The 7,130-nt window shown below is 43.1% G+C and overlaps 1 protein-coding gene and 1 long non-coding RNA gene across 4 annotated transcripts in view; one reads left to right on the forward strand and one right to left on the reverse strand.

The window, feature by feature from the left end:
• The window catches only part of LOC127467048 (uncharacterized), a 28,691-nt gene extending 24,045 nt beyond the window's left edge, over positions 1-4,646 (forward strand). The window contains exons 5-6 of one of the 2 annotated variants that reach the window (XR_007902941.1): positions 1,823-1,896; positions 4,534-4,646. This is a non-coding gene — a long non-coding RNA (uncharacterized LOC127467048). Of the gene's footprint in view, positions 1-1,822; positions 1,897-3,651 lie in introns of both variants that reach the window. The other variant, XR_007902940.1, reaches the window with a different exon arrangement.
• ASAP1 (ArfGAP with SH3 domain, ankyrin repeat and PH domain 1) overlaps positions 1-4,770 on the reverse strand; it is a 149,064-nt gene extending 144,294 nt beyond the window's left edge. For both annotated transcript variants that reach the window (XM_051778531.1, XM_051778529.1), the window contains exon 1: positions 4,634-4,770. The gene's annotated coding sequence lies outside the window, so the exon portion shown is untranslated. The remainder of the gene's footprint in view (positions 1-4,633) is intronic.
• Between the last annotated feature and the right edge of the window lie 2,360 nt (positions 4,771-7,130).

Below are 7,130 nucleotides of genomic sequence, written 5' to 3' on the forward strand. Positions count from 1 at the left end.
ATCTTCAGTTTTATATCTTCTTTAAGCCCAAAATGCTTTAAAACTGGATGTTAGCATTAGCTCCACAGTTCTGGGATAATGTGGCATCGTGCAGGTGCTGGAATCTTTACCTACACAAGCACAACTGCTCATCTTGATCCCACATCTCTCTCTAGTCTTTCCTCCCTGTCCGACAAATTCAGGTTTGAGGGATGAAGGAGCTCTAATGAGGCATTTTACCACCCCCAAACACGGTTGTTCCTTGCCCTCCCCTCCAGAGCCTGGCTCTCCAACACACACCACCCACCTCTCACTCCTTCCCCCAGGGATCACACAGCAGTCTCAGGCACGCTCAGCTTCACAGCAAAACTTCTCCAATTTGTTTGTTATTTTTCCTCTGGCTTTATTTATGAAAGTGGTGTGACAGAACACTCTCCCTCTTTTTGCCACCTCTTTTCCCTCTGTTTTGTTTCCCGTCAGGCATTTCACCCTGGCACACCAAGTAAAGACGCGAAAGAGGAGTTGGGAACATCTGGCCCTGGCTGCAGAGCATTGTCAAGAAGTTCTTAGACTTAAAATCAGCTTTTTCCCCCTCTTCGCGGGACCTTGCTGTGGGATGTTCAAGGCTTCCTGCCGCAGCCCCCAGGGTGGCCAGCAGCCCCCAGCCGGGGTTCCACTCTCTCCAACACAATTACAGCCTGCAAATGTTTAAAGGCAGTTTCTTTTGATTTAGCCACATGCTTCAAATTGTTATGTGGTTAACCACTGAGAACAAACCCCCACACAAATACCTACGTATCAACTCGCTTGAGCCAGGGTGGTAGTGTCGGGGGAGGAAGGGGAGAGGGGAGGCTTCCTCATTTTGCTTTTGATGAGAAGAAAATAGTTTTCTTTTGGCTTTCCCAAACTGCCAGCAGCTGCTGCATCATGGTGTGTGCTGGTTGATGCCCATTTGCACTTTTGTTTGCTGATGAAAGGAGTCTTGTTCAGCAGCCATGGCCATGTACCCCAACGGGCCACGTCCTGTGCTAGTGTAAATCAGCTTGTCTGGTGAATAGGAACTGAAAATGCAACCTTCTCTCTGTGTGTGATGTGCAAGAGCCTAGCTGGGGGAAGACTTCTGCACTTTGACATTGCCCTATCCCATGTCCCTTAACTCTTATAAAAACTGAATACTTTTCTGCTGACTCACAGAGACAGATGGATTTTGTTAACTCCAGTCAAGATAGAGGAGGATACACTAAAAACATCACTTGGCAGGGCTGAATGCAGTGTTGGGGTTCAGGGGGACTGAGCAAGGAGTTTCACATCTCGCTCTCTTCAGCATGGATGGAGCTTGGCTTGTGGGTGCCACATGGGAGGAGCAATGTGTGGTCTAGGCAGAGCCCTGCTGCTAATCAGTCTCTGAAATAATGGCCCACATAGTTGTTTCCCTCCCTCTCCTTGTGCCCTCTCCCTGGAGCACTGCAACTCCCCAAAGCCCAAGAGAAAGACTTGGAGCCAACAGCAATGAAAAAAGAAACACCCCAAAACAAACACAGAACTCAAATCCCCTCAGTAATTCCATTGCCTCTACTTAAATCTTCTTAAATTACAGAGGGTTTTAGTGAAGTAAATTAACTTCCCTTTGCTTGCATTTCCTTGCCTTTTTGAGGACTATGATGCTGAAGAGCAAATTGTCTTACAAACGGAATCCAACATGGGGACAGTTGCCAAACACGACTGGCAGAGCTGTTCATGTAGCGGTCCTGAGAGTGGACCCAAGTGGAAATAGAGATAATTATTTTGCCATGGGCCAACTTTAAGATCCATCTTAATTTTATTTTCGTTTATAAAATGGCAGATTAAAGACAATACAAGGTGGCTAAGAGATTCTTGAGGTAAAAGCTGCAATCTAAATGTGATCTGCTTTCTCAGGTATGAAACAAAATTGAATCCTTTGCTTTTTGTGGAAAACTGCATAAAAAGATGGGGTTAAAAGCTTTGGATGTGGGGAACATTTTTGGGGAAAGTGGTTTAGTTCCTCTGGTCCATTCATCATCTCAGCAATGAAACATCACTGTGTGTATGAAGTTAGCTCTGCAGGACTCTGTACCTGTCAAAATTGTTTATACATACTTGCCAACAACAGCAAGAAAGTCAGGAATACTGGCAGCTGTGATGGTGAGTGAGTTGGACACGTGGAGTGAGGGCATATGAGCTGAACCTCCTCACTGATGCAGAAAAAGAAAATGAGTGAGGGAAGGAACATTAAAGCATGAAGAGTCTAATCTTACAGAGTTTAATGGTTGTGGTGGGTTACAAAAAAAAAAAAGACCTTTTGCAGAATTTTTTCATGGGCAACTGAGTAGGTAGGTCTTGGTGACCAGTTAGTCCTCATGCTGCTGAAGGTTCAGCAGAAGCACCTACTGGGGGATATTGTTACATTAACATTATTGGCTGTGGGTAGCTGATTGGTAATATAGCACTTAGATAATTAAAAACTGATATGATAATCACTTATTAAGGAATTATTAAGGAACTACTTAGTGCTTGGTATAGTTTTGTGAAAAGACAAAAAATTCTCAGTCTAAATCAAACAGAAACTTAATCCTATGTGAAGGCTATCAGGGGAAAAGAAAAAAGAGAGGGGGGAGGGCAGAGAATTCAGGTTTATAAAAAGAAACACGTACACAATGAGCTGAAGGTTGTGCTTCTGCACTTCCTGCTCTGGGTGTGAGCAGAAGAGGAAATACCAAAATACCACCAGAAAAACTATTCCCACAGCATTCCCAACCTGGCTGAGACCAGAAAAGTTCTGACAGCCCTGCAGAAAAGGGGTAAAACCCCACAACCAAACCAGTCCCAAGCATCTTGCTCATCAGAAAGCCAACAAAATTTCCAAAGATGGGAAATTTGGGTAGACCTAGATGAGTCTTTATATTTCCACTGAGTCCTCATCCGTACTCTGTATTTTCTGCATTTCACGGATCATTGGTGACATTTGACTCTTCTTTCAGCTTTGAGAGGGGCACATTTCTGCTACAGCCAATTTGGTTGCATCACAGACCACCAAATTGCATGTTAGCCACAAGGCAGGTCCAGTCTAACTCAGTGAGGCACTCCTTGGCCCTCCTTTCATTTATGACAGTCAATCCATTACAGTGAAAGTACAACCTACATACACAGGAAGAACTGACTTTTCAATGCATAAAATGCCATCAGTTTCAGTGTTGCCTCGTGTTAATGATTAAAATGAATTCCTGAAGGCTCCCAGGCAGACAAGACATGAGTTTGGTCTGGCTGGTCTTGTAAACTTTCCTCTGATAGCAAAGTAAACCTTGAAGATGAGCAGCAGGATCACATTCAAAGGGTTGTATGGAAAGCCGGCACATCAGGCAATTAGTTTAAAACTTCAGATCTGGAAACTTTGCAAAGAATTTGGAAAATGGCTCTTTCCCTTTATTGGTATATAAAAAAAGGAAAGTATTCTGTCCTACTAAACCCCCAAAATTTAAATATTAAAGTCTCTTGTTTGATATGCATTATTATACACTAGAATTCAGGACTTACGAAATAGTCTAAGGAAAATCAGAGCTAAAGTAAAATTACTATAGAAAGCTGGGTTTCCTATAGATGTTTCCTCACACATCTAACCAAGGTCTGAATCAAACTTTTCCCTTACAATTACAGAATCAAATCCCTGGACTGGCTCCAATGAGCAGCTCAGGAATGTTCAGCACAACCAGAGCCTCTAGCTATGGGACAGAACAAAAGTTACAACAGTGATGATGCTTTATCTTCCACATCTTACTCCAGCAACACTTCCATGGGTGCCAACAATGAAATCTGCTTGAAAGAGGCCTGAAAAGAAGACTTTTTCTTTTCAAATTCTGAGTCAGTGATTTAGAGACTGATCAACTCATTGCATTTGTGACTGTGGTTAACAGAAACCACCTAAGGCTGATAATGCCATCATGAACTCTCACATCCAAAAATTAAGCTAAAACCTTATCTAAGCCAAGCCCCATGTCTGAATGCAGCTTTCCAGTTCATTCAGAGCAGCATAGCACTCAGCATTTTCCCTCCAACAACAGAAAGCCCCTTCCTGGCCTCCCAGAATGTTGCTGCATGAGAATACAGTTGTCACTCCTACTGCAAACTTATTTAAGAGACAATAGGACAAATAGTTGGCACATAGTTTCTTCTTAAAAAGTAAATCTAGATCAACAATAAAACATAAAAGGCCAAGGAAACATGCAAAGACACTCAGAAAATGCTCATTTTACTTTGCAGATTAATTTTTGCTGAGAGTGAGACATTGCAATTTACAAAGTGGGCCTATTCTGCAATTCCTTTCTTACACGAGCTCATTTTAAAGCCACTGAGGTTGTTTATGGGAGTAAAAGTTACTTACATGAGTAAGGACTCGCAGAGTCTGGCCTTACGCATTTTGCTACCTAGGCATTGTCTGGGATGTAGAGCAGCGTGTATTTTTAGGAACTAAAAATGGACTTCGGTTGTTTCTTTTGGAAAAAGTTCTGACTTCAGCTTTCACCCATCTGCTTTTTGCAGTTTGCTCCGCAGCCACATTGAATGGACGGGCTCAGCCTTTGTCCCTGTCTCTGTGCTGCTCGTTACCAGCCACGCTCAGCCCCGACGCGCTGTAACTCACCAGGACGTGTGCAGTCTGAATTCCCATTCCAGATTTGCTCCTCAAGCCTAAGGCCATTATTCCATCTCAGATTAAAACGTGTCTTCCCATGGGCAGCTGAAAAAGAGCATGTTTCTTCAGCTTTTCTTGCCACAAAATGATAAAATAAACTGAAATAAAATAATAATAATAGAAAGGAAATCCAATCTACGGCAATCCTCAGAGTTCTGGAGTCTAAGAGTGTTGATCTGCATCCATAAATGTCCTGACCGGTGAGTAGACACAGGCATTACAACTGGAAAGAGAGCAGGAAGGAAACCTACCATGTGAGCAAAGTTAAAAAAAAAAGGGGGGGGGGGGGAGAAAAAAAAAAGAGAGAGAGAAAAAAAGATCTGCTCAGTGGACAGCACTTGGGCTGATAGCAGGGATTTCAGGAAATCCAAACACTCAGACAGGAAATCTGAACACTGGATAAACATGCCATAATCTCCACAGATAGAGTTTACGTGCTGCGTCCCCCGTTAACCCATTGCCTGCCCGTGGCTGAGCCTGAAATCAGATCTGCGATGTGAGACGCCTGGAAACACAAGCTGCCCGGGGGGCTCCAAAGCCTGAGTGCTCCGAAGTCTGAGCAGCAGCCCTGCGATCAACCCTGCCCTCTCCTTCTCTCAGCGCTCTGGTGAGGATTTTTTCCTCCCTTGATTTCTACACAGTGATGTGTTAGTTAAAAAGTGAATGATTTTCCTCATCTGAGAAGGAGATGCACCCTGGGCCCTGAAACAGCAGGGCAACCTGCCTGAATTCCTGTGTGCCACTGACTGTGGCTACCTGGTAATCCCGAATTAGTTTTACTTGTTTTTTTTTCCACCTCTCTTTTGCTGTAACACAAGATTTGTATGGCTGGCTGCGATGGTTTACTCCAGGGATGATGCAGTGGAGACACATGCACACCCCCATAACCTCCTTAGAAATTATAGGGGGAGACTACTTTAAGTAACAGGGGGAGTTTGGAAACTCCCTTTATGCCATTTTGTCAAAGAATTTGGTTCCATGGCAGAGGGGATGGAACTAAAGAGATCTTTAAGGCCTCTTCCAACCCAAACCATTGTATGATTCTATGAACTGAGGAACGAACTCTTCAGTTCCTGGTAAAATTAAGATGAAGCCTGTTTGGTTGGTTGTTTTCAGAATATAGACTTTACTCTTTGTGCCTTGTGTCTTAATTTATTTCTTTTATATGGTGTAACTTGGTTACAATATTAATGTAAAGCTCTTAGCTAGTTACAAAAGCAAGCAGAAGCAATAATATTTCATAGAGCTGACCCTTTGCTCCCACAGATGTAATTAATAAAGTGAAGTTTACATGAGAGTTGCCAAATTTAAATTCATAGGATTATGAGCACTCATACACACACAATTAAGCCTTGCATATTTGCAGGATGGGGAGAGACTTCACTGTCCTTTCTGTAGGAAGACAGTTGCAGGCTTCTCTGCTTTTTAGAGTTTACAGACTCCTAAGGAAAGGGCCCACTTCCAAAAATGTTTCTTCTCCCTGAAAATTGACTTTTTGGGACAGTTCTGCCTAAAGCAAGTTGAAAAGAAAACATCTTCAGATTTTCTGGTTCTTCTAGAATTTCACATAAATAAATAAATAAATAAAATTAGTACCATGAATTTCACTTTGCAATTTGCTGGTGGACATAATTAGACACAGAGATAATATCCACCAACTGGTGCCCTCACTTAAGACATTGGCAATTAGCTCATCTGAAATAGCCTTAGTGTAAGTCCCACATGCAATATTAACCTGTATCATTATATTATATTAAGGTCCCTGCTAGGAACAAAATAGGAGCACTATAGGAAAAGGCTTCCTTCAGCACCTTCTACTACCTACAGGGTGTTTCTGTTTATAATGTCATGGACAGAAGCTCTGGCAAACCAACACTGGTTACAGCATTCCCTGGAAGGGGCCAGGCTTGGACCTTATACCTAGTCTGTGGAGTTAGGCTGTGATGGCCAGGCAACACTGCAGGGAGCCTGGCAGCAGAACTGGGGTGGAAAATGGGGATTTGGGGGCATCCCTGCCTCAGGAACTCTCCTCTGATCTCCAGCCTAATTCTGACTCAGGAAATACCTTTCAGCTTGGGCCCTCATGTTCCCAGTCATTCTCCTGCTACTTCTTAGGAAGCATGAGACTGGTGATGGAGGTTGGTTCCTGTGAGCGTGGTTGGAACTCTGGCAGCTGCATCTGTGCAAAGAGCTGGTAGAACAAATGCTTGACTTAAGAGGCATGAAGTCATCTGCCTGGCCTAGCACATGCTTCATGAAACAAGGACCAAATGGTTGCTTGGTAATGTCAAGAGGGAACTGGTGGAAAAACAGGGAAAAATTAAAACATGTCAGGATTGAACTTTTTTTTTTCTTGTTCCATGTGCTCTGCCAGTGAGCTATTTCAGTTATTCACTTTTTTCCATAGAAGTTCTTCTGTTGTCACGGTATTTTTTACCTTTCCTTT

This window comes from Manacus candei, unplaced genomic scaffold (assembly GCF_025592945.1).
Source record: "Manacus candei isolate 608988 ecotype Guabito, Panama unplaced genomic scaffold, ASM2559294v1 h1tg000013l, whole genome shotgun sequence".
NCBI classification, from domain to species: Eukaryota; Metazoa; Chordata; class Aves; order Passeriformes; family Pipridae; genus Manacus; species Manacus candei.